Below are 20,747 nucleotides of genomic sequence, written 5' to 3'. Positions count from 1 at the left end.
CTTCTAGTAATGTGTATAGGCAGTGGCAGTTTTATGAGTACACCTGCGCTAAGTGGGACCAGGTGCTTCACATCATGAAAAGTCCCTTAATCCTGAGTGCTAGCACATGAGTGACGTTGGAAACCTCACATCACCTCTCCCAGCCTCTTTCTCACCGTAGAGTGGTGAACACATTAGTACCAACCTCACTAGGTTACGGTGAGTATGAGATTAGATGATTCATGCCTACAAGGTCCCTAGCATAGTCCTGGTACAAAGTACAAAGTACGCACTTCATAATTGGTAGGTCTAATTACCGTATTATCCCCACAGTGACCATTAATTCCCCATCCCCATGCTCGACCCTTGGCCAGCCTCAGACTGCCTTCCAGGCATGAACCTCACAAGGGAAGCAGGTGAGTCCCAGCAAGATGGTGGACTCCGTTCCAAGTCCTCTCGGGTGGCTCAGGGTTAAAGAGTCTGCCTGCCAATGCAGGAGATGTGGGTTTGATCCCTGGATGGGGAAGACCCCCTGGATAAGGAAGTGGCCACCCACTCCAGTATTCTTGCCTGGGAAATCACATGGACAAAGGAGCCTGGCGGACTGCAGTCCATAGGGTCGCCAAGAGTTGGACATGACTTAGTGACTAAACAACAGCATGGCAGGTGCTCCTCTGTGATACTCCTTGCTCCCCACTGCATTTACAGGAAGATAGAGTCCTTCTGTAATTGACTTGTCTGATTGGACAGGCAAGCCATGAAGATGGAGAGGGAGGAAGCGCCTGAATGGAACACAAATGCCAGAAAATCAGCCCCTCCTAGCACACCGCGTTGAATTCAATTACTCCCTGTTTAGTTGCTTTTCCTAATCTACTGAAACATGTACAATTGCTATCAGCGGACTTATAATTATATATTCCCAGCCTGCCAGGTGGGATAGGTCCAAGAACTCGTTTTGTTTGGAGGCTGATGCAATATGAATGCAGCTCCGCTTTGTCTTGGGAGGAAGCAGCTCAATGCTAGTGCCTGTGGTCCAGCTATAGGGAATATTTCTTTGGCAGGGGTCAGCCAGTGCTGCCCTCCCACTGTATTTATCTTCCTCTTAATCTACTAGTTCAGCCCACCAGATGCTTCATTTTCTTTTATAAAAGCCTAAAATATTTGTATGCTTTAAAAATGTTTTCAGAAAAGCTACCAATTATTATTGTTATTGTCCCATAACATTGTTTTGTAGGTGTGTGTTAGCTTTTTATTTCATATAGGGTTTTGAGGAGCAGGTAATGAGAGTGTAGTGAAAAGAGGATAGGACATATAACTTTGTGGAGGAAAGGAAAAGATATTTCTTGGTCTCTAAAGAATCTGTCTGCCAAGCAAGAGATGCAGTTTCGATCCCTGGGTCAGGAGGATCCCCTGGAGAGGGAAATGGCAACCCACTCCATTATCTTGTCTGGGAAATCCCATGAACAGAGGAACCTGGTGGGCTATAATCGCTGGGGTCTCAGAAGGGTTGGACATGACTTAGTGACTAAACAACTTGTACTGCAAGTAGCAAAACAAATTTTTATGTTTTCAGTCCACATAAACGTGCTAAATTAGCACTTTTAGTGCTAATTAGTCAAATGTGGCCACGTGGAACATAGGTTCTTACATTTATATAGCCTAGCTTGGTTTACAAGGCACAGTATTTCATTGGCCTCAGGTTAATCTTATGTTGTAGGTGTGGGTTATTTCTCACATTTATTTAATTGATATTCAAAAGATTAGGCAACTTGATTCATTCAAAGAATATTTACTGAAAGCATGCTGTGTGCCAGGCAATGTTGTAAGCAGTGACCGGAAGCCCCCAACCTCACACAGTTTACACTCTAATGTTAACACATTCTAACGTGTTAACACACATGTAGATAAAATATATAATATGCCAGATAGCAGTGAGTGGCATGGAGGAAATCAGATGGGGAATTCGGCAGGAGGTTGTGCATGGGTGTGTTTGGGGGTGGTGTGTTACAGTTTTAACTTTGGTAGTGACATGGTGTTTTTTGTTAAAGACCTAAAAGGGAGAGGGAGGAAGCCATATGAAAGCCTAGAGGAAAGAGCATTCTGGGAGGAAGCAAGAGCAATTGCAAAACGTGGAGGAAGAAATCCTGCTAGAGCAGAGTGGATAAATGAGAGAGAGCCAGGGGATAAGGTTTGGAGAGGGTGGAAGGAAGATTGTGTAAGGGCTTATGGGCCATCCCAAGACTTTGAGGAAGGGTCCATAATCTGATCTAGGTTTTTAAAGGATTACAATGCACTGTGCTACAGTCAGAAAGTAGGAAGATAGGAGGAGAAACAAACTGGCTGGCCAATTAGGAGGCTATTCCAATAGTTCAGGAGAGATGAGTTTAGCTTGGACCAGGGTGCTGGTGATGGGGTTGCCAGAAGTGGTCAGATTTATTGGCTTTGCCAGTGGATTAGCTGTGGGGTGTAAGAGATAGACAGGAGCCCAAGGCAATACAAGGTTTGTGGGAGGATAGAGTTTCCACTGCCTGAAATGAAGACGACCATGGGGCAGGCTTAGCAGAGAGAAGATAAGGAATTATATTTAGACATGATCAGTTTGAACCTGTGATTAGACATCTTAATGGAGATATTGAAACATCAGTTGGATATGTAAGTCTGGGGTCCACGTAGAGGTTCTGATTGGAGAAATAAATGTATCAGTCTTTGGTGTACAGATATTATTGAAAAACTTGAGATTAGATAGATTCCCATGGGAGTGAGTGTGGACAGAGTAGAGGTCTGAGGTCTGAATCCTGGGACCCGCCAGCATTGGAGTGTTGGGGAGATGAAGGATCTAGCATAGGAGACGGAATGGCTAGTGAGGAAGGAGGAAAACCGTGAGGACAGGATCTTCTCAAAGCCAAATGGAGAAAATGTTTCAGAGAGGGAGTAGTCAATTGCATCAAAAGCTGTTGACCGTCCACGTGAAATGAGGATGGAGGAAAGGGTCATTGGATTTAGGTCTCCCCAGTTATCCTCTCATAGTAATCTCTCTTCTTCACTGAAAAAAAAGTATGGTAATGCCTGTCTCTTTCACTGGGTAGTGTGTGTGTGTGTTCAGTCACTTCAGTCATGTCTGACTCTTTGTGACACTATAGACTGTTGCCTGCTAGGCTCCTCTGTCCATGGGATTCTCCAGGGAGGAATACTGGAGTGGGCTGCCATTCCCTCCTCTGGGGGAATCTTCCTGACCTAGAGATAGAACCCATATCCCCTGTGTCTCCTGCACAGCAGGTGGATTCTTCGCCAACTGAGCCACCTGGGAAAAATATGTTAAGAACTCACTGTGAGATTTGTCTTCCTTTTGCTTTTTGTTTTGCTACAAAACATCCATTCCTCCTTCCTTGCCTTCCCAACAGTGTCCTAAATCACTTTGGGGAATTCTCTGTCTCCTGTTGTACGTAGCTTTGATAGGATGGAAAATTCAGGTGCTTGTCTTTGGAAGCCAAAAGGGGCAGATGCTGGCCAGGACCCCTACACAAGGGGGCAGGCTCCATCCATCAGAGGCTCCTGAATTTATCCAATGCAAGAGAAAGTGTTAAGTACCAGAATTTCTATCCTAACCAGACCCCTCCTGGTGGGAGACTGTTGCCATGGTTCCTGTTTCCTAGGCCTCATGTTCCTCTGGGTCTTGCTTCTCCAGCCACTCTTTAGTTTTCTGAGCTCCCAATACCTTTCCTTAAGTAAATCTCGACTTGTTTAACCAGAGCCAGTTCCCGTTCCTTTTAATAAAAAATTGTAACGTTTAAGCATGGATAAATATTTGTTGAATAGATGAAAAAAGCCTGGTTTTCATAAAAGGAAAGTCTGAATTTAAAAGAAGTTTAGCCTCTAGTCTAAATCCTCATAGCTTCCATTATTTCATCATTTCTTTGATGTATCCTTTTCACATTCTCAGATTTCTGCAATCAGGATGCATTTTATACTTGATGGTATCTTATAATTAATGGGCAGTATTTTTCTGTTTTTACTGATATATAAAATAATGCTGTGTTTTATATCAATTTTCATTCAATGAAATACATTACTAAGTACTGGAATCAGGATTCAAACATATCTCAAAAGAATATACACCTCTGCTTCCCAAGAAGTTTACTATCTAGTTGGAGAAGAAAAAAAAAAGTGGAAAAAGAAAATCTCTCTAAATCTGGAGAGAAGACCTAACCAAGGCTTCAGGGCTATATAAACTCTGAGGGGTTGGACAGAGGAGCCTCTGGGTGAGCATTTAAATTGATCCTAAAGGGTAAGGAAGATTTGGGGAGTTTGGGATTAGCAGAGTTTGGGAGTTTGGGATGATATTACATATAGAGTGGATAAACAGCAAGGTCCTATATGTGCTATATAGTCCCCATATAGCACAGGGGACTATATTCAATATTCTGTGATAAACTACAATGGAATATACATATGACTAAATCACCTTGTTATATACCAGAAACTAACACAATGTTGTAGATCAACAATACTTCGGTCAATAATAAATTAAAAAAGAAAGATCTTGGTTGATGGAAAGGTGGGAGGAGAAGAGAGATGAGAGGCTATACTCTGGATGTTGGCATCGAAGCAGACACTTTAAATGCGTGTCTGAGACAAGAGGCTGAGGTTAGTGAAGATCATTGCTCAGTGTTTCCCTCTCACTGTCTTCTTCTTTTCTAGAGTTAGTGATTTCTCCACCTCTCTCTGTTTCCTATCACAATTTTTTTTCCTGCTGAAACCTTTTTCTGGCAAGCTTCTCCTTCCTGCTTTTTGTCCTTTCCTCCCAGTTAGGTCCACTCGTGTCTGGTTGACGGTATCCCCCTGGGCACCAGGAACAGATGAACAGGGGAGAAGATCCTAGGTGGAGGGGCAACAGTGCATGAGGGCAAAGATATATATATATATATATATATATATATATATACACACACACACACGTATATACACACACATGTATGACAAAATGTCAGATGGTAGAAGAGCAATGAAGGGCTAGAGAACCCTTAGAAGGGTTAGAGAACTGAGGATGCTGCAGTGGGAGTTGGTAATTCAAAGAGAATGGCCAGGGAAGCCCTCTTTGATAAGGTGAAGCATCAACAGGGACCTGAGAGGAGGAAGGTGGAAGGTGCGCCAGGATGAGGGCACAGCAGAGACAAACACGTTGGTGTGGGGGTGGGGAGCACCGTCTAACACACAGCAGATCTACAGAAGAGTAGGTGAGGGGCAATGTGACAGCAGATGCCGGTGGGGAGGTGACACCATCCAGATTCTATAGGCTTTGCCAGTGTCATAAGGGTTTGGGGGTTTTATTTCATGTGGATGTAAAGCCTTTGGAAAGATCTGAGCAGAGGAAAGAGAATGGGAGATAGATGGTGTATAATCGATCACAGAGGAGTTGGAATGCCACCCTAAAAACTTTCACTGTGATTCTCTAATGTCCCTGTGATGTTCATTTTTGAATCATTTAAAGAGTATGAAATCTACTCTAATGGATAAATATGATTTTTTTTGTGTGGAACCCAGAGAGGCCCCCCTACCTAAAACAGATGCAGTGATGTGATAGTTTGTTTTGACAGAAACAGGCTACAGAAGGTTACACTCCCTCCACTCTGCCTTTGGTTGTCAAGGAGACACCTCTGGAAACCTCTTCTCTTGTATCTAAATGTCACTGTGTAGCACTTAGATTTTTCATGTTCTCCTTTTATTATGTTATTGTAAAGTTCACCATGTAATTTTGTGCAGAAGTTAACAATTTCATCACCGATGTGTCTATTCACGGCAATGAATAGATGTGTCTATTCAGGAGCATTCTCTATTCTGCTCCTTAGTCCTTCTCCATCTTTCTGAAGCTAGTTTCCCAGAGAGGGTTGCACCTGAGAAATAATTCTGTCTCCAGGAGGTCCTGAGGTCAGACAGGCTAAAAGAGGCCAGTTCATTCTGAGACTCAGACGGCAACTGATGGATTCAGCTACAGAAAAATGTTTGGTGCTGGGTTGTTTTCAGTAAAGTGCATCATTTCAACTGCTTATTAATCAGGGTAGATTCTGCTGTGTTCATCTTATAGAGAAGGATATTGAGAGGCGGTGGTAAAGAGACTTAACCAGGTAGTTGGTAGCCTTGAAACTAACATCTCCTCATTGAGTGTGATTTCTACAACACTGCACTTTTTCAAAGATAGGAGCCAGAGGTGATAGATTAATTAGTTCATCCATTTATTCATTCACACACTGTGATTGAGCGCCTTCTGTGAGCTGTGTACTGCTCGAAGCCCTGGGAGCAGGGAGGTGAATGAGTCAGACCACAGCCTACGCACGTCCCTCCAGTGCCTACGCAGACATTACTCTTGGCTGTCGGCTGGACGTAGATGCGGAATCCGTTATTGATCAGAGTTGGCCCTTTAGATGAAAATCTGTTTGCTCTCCCTGGCTCAGGCAGACATGATTCAGAGTCCGACATAGCTGATTCCTAATCAGTTCTCCCTCTGAGAGGAAATTGAGGTTTTTCAATAAGCTTCAGACTAAAAGACGTGTGGAGACGAATCTGGAGATTAAGATGGTCACGGCTATTGTTGGCCAGGGATCAGACTCTCCCAAAGTGTTGTTCTCTAAACTGTTTAACAATTCTGGTGAGTGGAATGTATTCAAATTGCGCATCTTAAAGCCTTACGTTTCTGTGCTGTGATGCACAATCAAGAGTAATGACGCATGCTGCTATCGCTTCCTTTCAGCGCAGAGAGGAAACAGGTTGATGTCTTTGGACCTTGTTCATCATTTACCCACAGTAGCAACACTTTTCCTCTTGCTGCAGGAGGTCTTGAGGGCTTCCATCTGCTAGCAATTTGCTTTTCACAAATATTTTTAACCAAGGAGAGATTAGAGTTTCTATATCAAAATATCTTTCTGAAAGCTCTGTCAGTAGCCAACATATTTAAAGAGGAGTTACACTATCTATATTACTGTCTGCACATCTTAATTACTCGGGTCTTCCAGGGCTCACCCAAATTAGACAAAAGAGGAGATTAATGAAATGTGTTATGTTGTTTAAAAGTGAAAAGTGAAAGTTGCTCAGTAGCGTCTGACACTCTGTGACCCCAAGGACTATATAGTCCATGGAATTCTCCAGGCCAGAATACTAGGGTGGTAGTCTTTCACTTTCTCCAGGGGATCTTCCCAACCCAGGGATCAAACTCAGGTCTCCTGCATTGCAGGTGGATTCTTTACCAGCTGAGCCACAAGGGAAGTCCAAGGATACTGGAATGGGTAGCCTATCCCTTCTCCAGCAGATCTTTCCAACCCAGGAATTGAACCGGGGTATCCTGCATTGCAGGCGGATTCTTTATAAACTGAGCTATCAGGGAATGTTTAGACAGACCAAATAATGTATCATACAAATAGCTCACACTGCATTATTGGATTTTATCCTCAGCTTTTGCCTTTTCATCTGAAATGTCTGGATATACATATTATCAAGAGTGGCTCATCTGTCATGCTGTTTCTTGAGTGGCCCCTATAAGGGTTTAATATAGAGCTAAGAAGCAGTCATTGTTCTGTGGGTGGGGGTTGGGGTATATCTGAATTTTGTCAATCCAGCAAGGCTGTTACTTGGGGAAATTGATTTGGAGGCAAGGGAGGAGATGACAATTGACTTGTATAAGAGGCCAAGACATTTTGGAAGACATGAGGCCCAGGTTCAAAATTCTGTTCCCTGAGGTCTGGTTGGGTAGAGATGCTGAAGAAGGGTGGGTGGAGGGTTCCTATTAAGCCCAGGACAGTTAAATGTTATGAGATTCCTAAAATAAAGTCAACATTATGGATAGGAGACATCTAGGCTGAGGATCTGGGACCAAGATCTTAAAGTTTGTGACACAGGGCTAGGTCTTACACAGTGAATTGCTCCTAAAAATAGCTCTTCTGGGTCAGCTATCCTAGCACAGTGAAAAGAATATAGGGAAGAATTCCTGAGAACAAGGGTGTCATTGGAAAGACCTGTAATTTCAGAGTAAAAATAAGGGGACAAGCATGGGAAGGAATGGGCAGAACCAGTCTCCATGGTGACACTGGGTAGAAGACATGGCAGCTCTAGGCTCATCCATCCACTTGTTTCAACTTGGTGTGGAGGGGCAGGTCTGAACGCTGTTGCATTATGTAAGCTCTTAGGATATTACTGGACTAGTGAGAGTTGAGGATGTCCCAAGATATCACTTCTTGCTAATAGGGTATGAGGGTGTTTGAGTATTCAAGTACAAAAGAGCGGTGATATAACCGTATTTATGCTCTGAACTTGTGGGACAGGACATACTAGCAGTGTGTGTGTGTGTGTGTTTGTGTGTGTGTTGTGGGATTCAGTGGAGATGTTACAATGCTTTGGACACCCCATATCATCACAGATTGAATACTTTCCCCTTGAAATGGAGCTGTTTAGTGACTGAAATAAGGGCCACCACTCTTATCATGGAAAAGGTACTGATGACTGGGAGGATTCTAGGGGACTGTGCTGAGCACAGCCTAGTAAAAGCTCTAGGGAAAGCTCTAAAACCCCTGGGTAAGCACAGAGTGGTGGGCAGGATATTTAGGAAAGAAGAAAAGACAAGAACTGCAAAGAGTGGTAGAAGATGTAGCTTTACCTTGAATCTCCAAGGCAATATATGGAGGGTAGTAAGGATTCTCACTCAATCTCTGAATTTCTAAATTATAATGAAATCATTCCTCGGAGGAAGAGCAGTCAAGATCTAATGTTGTATGTCCTGGGTGTGAAAGGATCCCTGTTACCCCAAATCTGGACATCTCCAGAGATATGCTGGAGATGCAGCTCCATCTGCAAGGGCTCATGCAGGAGTGAGGACATGCAGGTCCCAGTGGAACCCCCGAGGTACTGAAACATCCTAAGAGGGTGTTTGGGGGAATGAAATTATAGCCCTGGGGGGGGGACATTTTATCTTTATTCAGTGAGACATACTTCTAAAATAATGGTAAAAATAATAGGTTAATATATATTTATATATATATATATATATATATATATAAAATTTAAAACCATATGCCAGCCTTTGCTTTAAGGGTTAGGATTAGGGTCATTCAATTAAGTAATTAAATGTAGTTCATAGAATCCTCACAACTCTCCTCTGAGGCAGGCCCTAGCATTATGTTTCCTCATCTCCCTTCACTCCAGGCTCGCTTATGCTCCTCATGGTGCCCAGGCCAGGCCAGATATGCTCTTCCCTGAAAGTCATCATTCTGCTCTCTCTTCCTTCCCATATGCCTGCACACCCTGTTCCCTGACCTTCCTTGGGTCCTTTCTCCAATATCTACTTCTCAGTGAGACTTCTCTTGTCACATTTTCAAGTTGACATTCTCTCTCCTCCTTGCCTGCTACATTTCTCTCCATAGCACTTATTACCCTGCAAGATCTGCCTCTCTCAATCTATCTATCCATTCATCTGTCCATCCATCCATCCACCTACCCATCCATCCATCCTTCCACACACATATGTGCCTTACTTATTGTCTGTCTCCTCTGTCAGGATCATAAAGGCATTTTTGTCTGTTTCTTTTTCACTGTTGAATCCAGAGGTCATATTAAAGCACCATTAATGATTTCACCCACACAGGGACAGATGCAGGCAGGAGCACTGGGGCAGGCTTCTTCAAGGACCCCGCTCTGCCATGCTTCATCCTTTTAGTTGCTAGATTGTGGGAAGTCCAGAGGGTCCTGGGGTAGAGACTGAAGCAGACATGAAGTTGGGGCTGAGAGTGTCTGAAGTTCTTAATAACCAGTGACAATGTACATGTGTATTCTGGCTGAATCCCCAGTGCCTAGAATTATGATGGCATATAGTAAGAGCTCAATAAATACTGGTTAAAAGAATAACTCTAATTTTATGGATGAGGCTAAGTCACAGAATTAGGGAATTTGACAGTGCTGGGTATGGGTCCAGCCCCTGCTCCAGTCTGGCTCCAGAGCCTGTACTGTGAACTGCTAGGTTCTACCTTTGCAGGACGGCTTTTGTGAAGAGAAAAATAGAGGAGGCCGTCATTCCAAAAGTACCTGACACATCATCCTCATCATATTCTTAAGGACCCATAAAAGTCCTTAAAGTCCTCTTAGAACAAGTTGGGGATATGCATAAATGAAATAAAATACATTTCTAAAAAGTTGAAAATAGAATTGTTTCAGTCAAGTTTATGATTTTTCTCTTCCTCCTGTGACTGAGTAGCCACTAGGAGAATCCAGCTTCAAAACAGAGAATAGGCACCACTTTAAAACACTACTTCTAATAGATAATAACTCACATGGAAGTCAGAACAATGGGCCTCCAAAGATCTCCGTACTCTAACCGTCAGAACCTGTGAATGTTACTGTACATGGCAAAAGAGCCTTTGCATATGTGATTAAGTTAAGGACTTCGAGATGGGGAATTATGCTGGATGCTCTGGGTGGGTCCAGTCTAACGACAAGTGTCCTTAGAAGTGGAGAACCTTTTCCAATTGTGATCAGAGAGAGAGAATCAATTGTGGAAATAGGGTTAGAGAGGCACAGAACTGCGGGCTTAGAAGATGGAGGAAGGGGCCACAAGTCGTGGAATGTGGGCAGCCTCTTGGAACTGGAAAGCAAGGAAATGTATTCTCCCCTATAGAAAGGGGAGCTCTCTCTTACAGAGCTCACAGAAAGGAAAGTAAGCCTGCCTAGACAGTGGTTTTGGCCCAGAGAGATCTGTGTGGGACTTGTGACTTACAGAACTGTGTTTAAGCGTCTAGGTTTGTGATAATTTGTTACAGCTGCAATAGAAAACTAATAGACCATACCAAGTACAGGTAAAGTGAAAAATTAGCCAAGTCATCCAAGTGTTAAAAAGACTAAAAAGACTCAACTGTTGTTTTTGATTGAGTTCATTCAAAATGATTGTATTCATATAGTAAGTACATAGCTATGATTACTGTAACATTTTTGATTGATGTGTTATTGATATCAAATAAGTCTTTCCAGTCTTTTAAAGGAATGCATGATATTCATGACTATCATGTAAGGAAAATCAAATTAGAAGGGAACATTCTGCTACATCAATTTATGAGTCTATATTTCTCTATTAAATCAAGCGGCTTGTCATTTACATAGAGCAGACTTCATATAAGTGGGAGAAGATTGTTGCCAAGATTTTGAACTCCCAGAGGTCCACCCTTATAACTCTCTCCACAAACTAATCAGCCTCCAGCCCTGTTAGTTCTTCTATCACCATAGTCCTTGCATCTGTTCCTTTCACAGCCACTGATTCAGGCTCCAGCACTCCACACCTAGACAAATAGGCATATAACTGGCCCCTTTGTTTTTTACCCTCTGATTTGTCCTGCATGTGCTCTCTAGATTCATCACTCCCAAAAACATTCTTCATCACACTGCCCTACAAGGACATGTTCATGCTCTTGTTATCGGCCATAGTCAAGGTTCTCAGCTATTAGCAGGACCTGATTAGTGGTAAGGGGGTTGCAAGTCACTTGTATGTATCCAGTAATGATGTTCTAAGATATATAGTTGGTTTCCTTTCTATAAAAAAAATTTGGGGGCAGATATATTCATTTATATTCATGTCATGAATATTTACAGTGCATTTGTTAGGTACCTGGCACTGTTCTAGGTACTGGGGACGCAGGGTGACTAAGAGAGAAAAGTGCACTCCCAGAGTGGAGAGACAGAGCGTACTCTATGAAATAAACAAGAAATATCTCACTGTGTTGAATGCAAGGCAAAATATTCATACAGGGGGAAGTAATAGAATGATTGGTGGCTACTTTGGACTGAGTAATCAGAGAGGACTTCTGGAAGGAGATGACATTTGAGCTGATGTCTGCAAAGATGTCTGGGATGTGAATATTCCAGGAAGAGAGAAGGGCAAGTGCAAGGGGTCTCAGATGGATGTAATCTTGGAGTGTTCAAGGAACAGAGAGAAGGAGAGTGTAACTGGAGGGTGGCGGGTGAGCCGGCGAGGAAAGACTAATCATATCTTAGGTTTTGGGCACAGAACACTGAGCTTTGATTTTTCTCTTCTTGTGATACAAAGCCACTAGAGGTTTAAGTCAGAGAATTGGCGTATATTAACACTTGTCTTTAAAAGCTCACTTAGATGACTGGGTTATTGTGGAAGACAGTCAGGAGCCATCACTCTGTCCAGGCAAGACTATGGTGGCTTGGACAAGGGTGATGAAGAAGGAGGTAAAGAGAGATGTGTGAACAAATCCAGAACACATCTTGAACTTATAACTGATAAGACTTGCTGACGGATTAGATTTCTAGAATGAGGCAAAGAAAGTGATTTCTGATTTTTTGGCTTGATCCAGTGGCTGATACTATTTGTTTTGATGAGGGGACTCAAAATTAGCCACCATGCTTTCTTGGTTTACAAGACATCTGGGGAAATTTGCCCTGGTATGAAATAATCAAGATGGCTTTTCTTTGTAGGACTAATCCTAATACAGAATAATAAATTAAACAAAGGAACAAAATAATATTTAGCCAAATATGCTGTGGGACAAATTTACAAAGTTTTTAAACTATAAATAAACTATAAAACACATTTAAAAATCAAGACTGTTTATATTTTATGTGATTTTATAGTACTTTTTTGGGGACAAGATTCCCACCAAAGAAGTTTTCCCTTTCTCCCAAAATCTGCCATGGGCTAAGAAATGAAATACAAATGTTCATTAAAATTGCATATAAGATAAGAGCAAACAGGGTCTGTTATAAACCACTTTGCTGTAAAGAAACTAACACAACATTGTAAATCAACTCTACTTCAATTAAAAAAGTTTAAAAGAGAGTAAACACGGTCTGAATGAGGAGATGAAAAGTTGCCTATGAGTAAAAGCTAAGTATTTCTCCCGTGGGATTTGTTGTGATAAATAATATCACAATGATTTATTGTGATATGCTCAAAAACCTTGTTTGCTTACTTATGGAGCCAAAGAGACTACTGAATAAATGATCTCTAGATAGATAAGGAGTTACTGACTTCAGGTTCGATATGTTTATGAGTTGCCTGTCTGCCTTTCCTAGACATCTTCTCTATCACCAGCTGACAGCTTGATATTTGTGAGTAGGTTTGGTCCAACCCCACTTTGTCTCACTTGCTGCTAGTTCAAAGCTGATTATCTGTCCCAGTTTTAGTTACTGCATTTCCACCCTGTTATTATGACCTGATCTCCCATCTGTACCTTGTTCTGTATCTAGGCTTTTGCCTTGCTTTGTGGGTGCCTGCCTTGATACCCTGGTCTACGTAGAACTGTGACTGTAATTTTTCCATTTCAGTTCTCATTCATGTTGGAGCAGGCATTCTATTCCTGAATCAAAGGCTGGAAACAGACTCTACTACATCTCTTTCTACTAGCTAGCATTTTTTGAACATTTATTATGTGCCAAGCACTGTGATAAACACATTACATAGATGAGCACACAATTCTGACAGCTATCCAATGAATCACACTGTTTTTTTTTTTTTTTTTTAAATGATGAAGCAGAAGCTCAGAGAAAATATACAACTTTTTTTAGTTCACACAGCTAGTTAGTGGGGGATGGAACAAGGATTAGGATTCAGGGTGACTGAAAAATCCCTGCTTATCATCACTATCTGTACTGCCCACTATAGACTGATTCACAAGTTTGAGCCCCCTAGCTTCCTTGACCAGGGAGTAACTTGATTTGGGAATAACTTTCCTTCCTGCATCCTTTCTACGCTTTAGTCGATGTCTCTCTGTGATGGGAACCAGACCCATATCCCTTCACTTATGTGTCTCTGACGTTCCCTTTTCCTTGTCAGATCATTTCATTAGGTACCTGAGATGGCCAGAAGCCAATTCTAAAGGGGAAATTTGTATTTGTATTTAGTTTCAGACTTTATAGGTACTGAAACAGCAATTAATAGACCGCTCACTGGTTAACTGGCCCTATAAAGTAGGTGCTATGGTTTCTATTTTTGAAAAGATAAAGGTACAGATCAAGATCATGTAGGTATTTTATGCTGGGTCCTAGATTTCAAACTCTGTCTGACTGATTTCAGTGCGTCCTCATACTAATTTCTGGGAACTGTTTCCTAAATGGATCTAGTTTTGGGCTTACAGGCTTCCTATTTTACATGCAGCATTGTGTTTCTATTTTATTTCCATGTAAATAAATGTCCCTGCATGAGTTTTTATGGTAATGAAAATTCTTTTAATGCAGTTTTCATCCTCTTGTCCACTCCCTTGAAATAGTACAACTGATAAACTGTTTTTGTTCATCTCATTTTGGAACACAGTTAATCTTTTTCTTATTTTGGATTTGTGCTTTTGAATGCATATTTTGTCTGATTCTTGCCTTGGAATATTTTTTAATCTGATTATATTACTGTCTTAGGAAAGGGGAGCTTTTTCTTAATAAAACAGAGTAATGCAATTTCTATGATAACAATTGCTTAATTATTCCAAAATAAACACAATATATCATGTGCAATGCATCATTGAACAAATTTACCACATGAATGCTCAAAACCAAGAGAAAAAGTTATAAAGGCCAATTTTATGGAAAACCTAAATGGATTTTGGAAATTAAAAGAAAAAAATAGATCCTTTAGCTACATTCTTGAGTTGACACGTACCTGAAAGAGCCAGTTTCAAAGATGTTACTGGCTAAGGGGAAGCTTTAGATTCTGAACTTAACTCTACAGGCATTTTTCAGACCCCTGCTATGTAACTCGGAGAAGGCAGTGGCATCCCACTCCAGTACTTTTGCCTGGAAAATCCATGGACGGTGGAGCCTGGTAGGCTGCAGTCCATGAGGTCGCTACGAGTCGGATACGACTGAGCGACTTCACTTTCACTATTCACTTTCATGCATTGGAGAAGGAAATGGCAACCCACTCAAGTGTTCTTGCCTGGAGAATCCCCGGGACGGGGGAGCCTGGTGGGCTGGCGTCTATGGGGTCGCACAGAGTCGGACACGACTGAAGCAACTTAGCAGCAGCTATGTAACTGGCCATGTTTTGTGCTGCACGTGCAGAAAGTAGTAAGACACAACCCTTGAACTCAGAGTCTAATAGAGGGTAGGAAGCCATGATAAATAACAACAATAACACAATAACAATAATAGTAGTAATATAGTATGATAGGTGTGCCAACAAAAATATATACAGTTTGAATCCTGCTCCCTGGTGCTACCTTGGATTTTATGGATATATTTTCTAACATCTTTTGACTTTGAGTAGTTTTTTTAAAATGAAAATCAAAGACTTATTGTTAAGCCATTAAACTTAGATTAACAGGAAAGGATCAGTTTTGTTAACTAATTTTTTGAATTGGCAAGAAGTAGAATTTTCATTGTTACCTGTTCTATTCAATTAATGTTTTAAAATCTCCAAAATATTGTGTTGACTCACTTCTACAGTAGTTCCCAAATTTAGTTATGTATAGGAATCTCCTAAAGGACTTGTTAAAAATAGACCCCTGGGACCCCAACTTTTTTAGTGAGGTTCAGATTCATTAGGCCAAGACAGGGCCCAGGAATTTGCACTTTAAACAAACTACCCAGGAAATTCTGATGCAGGTAATTTGCGGGAGATATAGGCCCTCTAAGTCATAATGTCATAGTAGTCTGCCAGTCCTGGGCCTATTTTCTGTTACTGTGATTTGCTCTTCTCTGCTCTGCATCCTGGAGAGCAGGCTGGTTTCCCAAATTCATATCAAGTGGCTTCCAGCTGGTTTTGACCAATGGGAGGAAGACTGGCCACTGGTGGGAGACTGTAGCACAGAAGGAAGGAAGAAGCCTCTGTTTGCCTCCTGTGGAGTCCTTGCGTTAAAGTGTTAGTTGCTCAGTCCTGTCTGACTCTTTAGGACCCCATGGACTGTAGCCAACCAGGCTCCTCTGTCTATGGAAATCTCCAGGTAAGAATACTAGGGTGGATAGCCATTCCCTTCTCCAGGGGATCTTCCCGACCTAGGGATCATACCCTGGTCTCCTGCATTGCAGGCAGATTCATTACTGTCTAAGCCACCAGGGAGTGTCTAAATGTCATTCAGTTAGTCAGTTCAGTTGCTTGGTCGTGTCCAACTCTTTGCAACCCCATGGATGCAGCACCCCAGGTTTACCTGTCCATCACCAACTCCCAGAGCTTGCTCAAACTCATGCCCATCGAGTTGGTGATGCCATCCAGCCATCTCATCCTCTGTCACCCCCTTCTCCTCCCACATTCAATCTTTCCCAGCATGAGGGTCTTTTCCAATGAATCAGTTCTTCACATCAGGTGGCCAAAGTATTGGAGTTTTAGCTTCAGCCTCAGTCCTTCCAATGAATATTCAGGACTGATTTCCTCTAGGATGGACTGGTTGGATCTCCTTGCAGTCCAAGGGACTCTCAAGAGTCTTCTCTCCAACACCACAGTTCAAAAGCATCAATTCTTTGGTTCTCAGCTTTCTTTATGGTCCAACTCTCATATCCATACATGACTACTGGAAAAAACATAGCTTTGACTAGACGGACCTTTCTTGGCAAAGTAATGTCTCTGCTTTTTAATATGTTGTCTAGATTTGTCACGGCTTTCTTCCAAGGAGTGAGCATCTTTTAATTTCATGGCTGCAGTCAATATCTGCAGCCATTGGGAGTGACTAAATGCCCTCTATGACTCTGCTGCTGCTGCTGCTGCTAAGTCTCTTCAGTTGTGTCCGACTCTGTGCGACCCCATAGATGGAAGCCCACCAGGTTCCCCCATCCCTGGGATTCTCCAGACAAAAACACTGGAGTGGGTTGCCATTTCCTTCTCCAATGCATGAAAGTGAAAAGGGAAAGTGAAGTCACTCAGTCGCATCTCTTAGCGACCCCATGGACTGCAACCTACCAGGCTCCTCTGTCCATGGGATTTTCCAGGCAAGAGTACTGGAGTGGGGTGCCACTGCCTTCTCCATACTCTAGTGTCTGCCAAACAAGGACAAGTGTACAATAAGCATCCCAGCTTCTACATGTATTCCTGGCTTCTGGGACCCAGTAACCCCAGCCCCAGACTCTGGATGTCAAGGTCAGAGGTAGTGACAGTTATTGATTTTGTTAACTTCTGAGTTGCCTCGCTACAGCTGATGCTATCAGTGCTCCATCTGCATCTTCAAAAAATCACTTATCATTTAGTTCAACCTAATTTCCAAAGGTAAGCTCTTGCCTTTATCTTTGTTGGAGGACTAACCAAATCTGTTGAAACCCACTTTGTGTGTATAGCAGGCTATAAGTGCTTAAGAATTAACATTCGCTTAGGGGATAGCCCTTAATTAATGACTGACTAGTATAAATACCTCAGCTCCCTTGCCCCTTGGTCTATTTTGTGCTATTTTGTGGAGCATCTAGGCTAAATAGATGCCTTTGTGGGCAAGCTGCCTTGCCTTTCCTTCCTGTAGCACTTCCCTCTCACCTACCTATAGTCCTTGCATTTTCAGATAAATTGGCTGCATTTGAACTTTGTCTCAGAGTCTGCTTCTTAGAAACCCAAACTAAGATGCTCACTGTCCTTGGTTGGCTTCTCAGCTTCCTCTGTCACCTATATATTCACTTCCTGGCAATACAGTTCTTCTGTTTGAAACTCCTGGAGGAATTTTTCTTATTCTGGTTAGATGGAACTAGGTACTAAACACCACAAGTATTCAGGTGAACAAGCATGAACTTTATTCTCAAGAGGCTCATCTACTATAAGGGAAGACAAATAAGTTTATAAGTATATATGTGTGAAGAGACATTGGAGACAAGATGGCAGGGTAGGACTTGAGCTCACCTTCTCACATGAAAACATTGAAATCACAACTAACTACAGAATAATCATCAGCAAAAAAGACTGGAAGCTACCAAAAAAGATATTGTACATTCAAAGAAAAAGATGAAGCCACAACGAGATGGTCGGAGGGCACATTCACAATATATTCAAATCTCACACCCACCAAATGACCAATCTGCAAACTGGAAAATAATTTTATGACAGAGTTTCTCCCACAAAAATGAAAGTTCTGAGCTCCACAGTCTGGGGGTCTGTAATCAGGAGGAAGAACCCCCGTAACATTTGGCTTTGAAGTCCAGTGGGGCCTGATTGCAGGAACTCCACAAGACTAGGGGAAATCAAAACTCCACGCTGGGAGGGCACACCTAGATCTCATGAAACCAGCTCCCAGGGAAAAAGCAGTGACTTCACAGGAGCCTGGGCCAGACTTATTTGCTGGTCTTGAAAGGTCTCCTGGGGAGGCAGGGAGCGACTATGGCTCACTGTGGGAACAAGGACACTGGTGGTGGAGGATTGAAGAGTACTCACTGGCATGAACTCTCCGGGAGGCTGCCATTTTGGCACTAAGACCTGGCCCCACACAACAGTTTGTAGGCTCCAGTGCCAGGATGCCTTAGGACAACCAACCAGCAGGGCAGCAACACAGCCCCACCAACCAGCAGGCAGGCTGCCTAATTTTCCTGAGGCCACAGCACCTCTAAACACTCCCTTTGACATAACTCTGTCCACCAGAGGGACAAGACCCAACTCCATACATCAGAGGGCAGGCACCAGTTCCTCCAACCAGGAAGCCTGCACAAGCCTCTAGATGAGCCTCACCCACTAGAGTGAAGACACCAGAAGAAGAGGAACTACAATCCTACAGCCTGCAGAATGGAGACCACAACAGCAAGCTAGACAAACTGAGACAGCAGGGGAATATGTTCCAGATGAAGGAACAAGATAAAAGCCCAGAAGAACAACTAAGTGAAGTAGACAGGGGATCTACCTGAAAAAGAGCTCAAAGTAATGATAATAAAGATAATCCAGGATCTCAGAAAAAGAATAGAGGCACAGACCAAGAAGACACAAAAAATGTTTAACAAAGAGCCAGAGGATATAAAGAACAAACAAACAGAGGTGAACAATACAATAACTGGAATGAAAAATATACTGGAAGGAGTCAATAGCAGAATAAATGAGGCAGAAAAATGAATAATTGAGCTGGAAGACAGAATAGCAGAAATCACTGCCATGAAACAAAATAAGGAAAAAGAATGAGAAGAAACGAGAACAGTTTAAGAGACCTCAGGAACATTAAACACACCAAAATTCACATTATAGGGGTCCCAGAAAGAGAAGAGACAGAGACAGGGCCTGAGAAAATATCTGAAGAGATAATAGTTGGAAACTTTCCTAACATGGAAAAAGAAAAGTCACCCAAGTCCAGGAAGTGCAAAGAGTCCCACACAGGATAAAACCAAGGAGGAACAGGCCTTCCCTTGTGGTACAGTGGTTAAGAATCCACCTTGCAATGCAGGAGACACCAGTTTGATCCCTGGTCTGGGAAGATCCCATATACCATGGAGCAGCTAAGCCCGTGTGTCACAACTACTGAGCTCACACACCCTAGAGCCTGTGCTCCACGATTAGAAGTCCATGCGCCATAACTAGAGAGTGGCCTTCGCTCACTAAAGAAATTTTTCACGCCGCGACAAACACCCAGCACAGCAAAAAACGAATGAATAAATAACCCCGGAAAACCATCCCAAGACACACATTAATCAAACTAACAAATATTAAACACAAAGAGAAAATAATAAAAGCAACAAGAGAAAAGAAACAAAAAACATATAAAGGAGTCCCCATAATGTTATCAGTTGAGTTTTCAGCAGAAGCTCTGCAGGCCATAAGGGAATGGCACAATATATTTAAAGGGATGTAAGGGGAACACTGGAAAGCTACAATAAAGAATACTCTCATCCAGATTCAACAGAGGAATAAAAAGCTTTAGAGGCAAACAAAAGCTAAGAGAATTCAGCACCATCAAAGCTTTAGAACAAATGTTAAAGGAACTTCTCTAGGTGGAAAAGAAAAGGCCACAACTAGAAATAAGAAAATTACAAATGGAAAAGCTCACTGGCAAAGGCAAACATATAGTAAAGGTAGGAAACCGTCAACACACAAATGTGATATCAAAACCAGCAATCATGAGAAGAGGAGAGAACAAATGCAGGTGATTGGAAATACACTTGAAATTAAGAGACCAGCAACTTAAAACAATCTTGTTTATATATAGACAGCTATATCAAAACTTCATTGTAACTGCAAAACAAATTCTACACTAGATATACACAGAAAAAAGAAAAAGGAATCTAAACACAATACTAAAAATAGTCATCAAATCATAAGAGAAGAGAGCAAAAGAGGAAGGGAAAAAAAATACCTATGAAAACAAATCCAAAACAATTAACAAAATGACAACAAGAATACATATATTGATAATTACCGTAAATGTAAACAGATTACATGCTCCAACCAAAAACACAGACTGGCTGAATGAATACAAAAATAAGACTTGTATATATGCTGTCTACAAGAAACCCACTTCAGATCTAGGGATACATGCAGACTGAAAGTGAGGGGATGGAAAAAGATATTTTATCCAAATGGAAATCAAAAGAAAGCTAGAGTAGCAATATTCATGTCAGACAAAAAAAGACTTTAAAATGAAGATGGTTATAAGAGACAAAGAAGTACACTACATAATGATCAAGGGAGCAACCCAAGAAGATATAAGCATTCTAAATACAAATGCACCAAACATAGAAGCGCCTCGATATACAAGACAAATACTCACAGGCATAAAGGGAGAACGTGACAGTAACACAGTAATAGTGTGGGACACGCACAATGGAATATTACTCATCCATAAAAAGAATGAAATATGCCTTTTATAGCAACATGAATGGACCTAGAGGTTATCATACTAAGTGAA

General features: G+C 41.9%; 1 long non-coding RNA gene across 1 annotated transcript; it reads left to right on the top strand.

The window, feature by feature from the left end:
* The first annotated feature begins 336 nt into the window (after positions 1-336).
* On the top strand, positions 337-17,814 carry LOC123334259. Its single transcript, XR_006552090.1, has 2 exons — positions 337-395; positions 17,439-17,814. It is a non-coding gene; the product is annotated as an uncharacterized LOC123334259 (long non-coding RNA).
* The last annotated feature ends 2,933 nt before the right edge of the window (positions 17,815-20,747 follow it).

This window comes from Bubalus bubalis, chromosome 6 (assembly GCF_019923935.1).
Source record: "Bubalus bubalis isolate 160015118507 breed Murrah chromosome 6, NDDB_SH_1, whole genome shotgun sequence".
Taxonomy (NCBI): Eukaryota; Metazoa; Chordata; class Mammalia; order Artiodactyla; family Bovidae; genus Bubalus; species Bubalus bubalis.
Note: the sequence above shows the minus strand (reverse complement) of the source record. Positions and strands in the feature narration are given on the sequence as shown.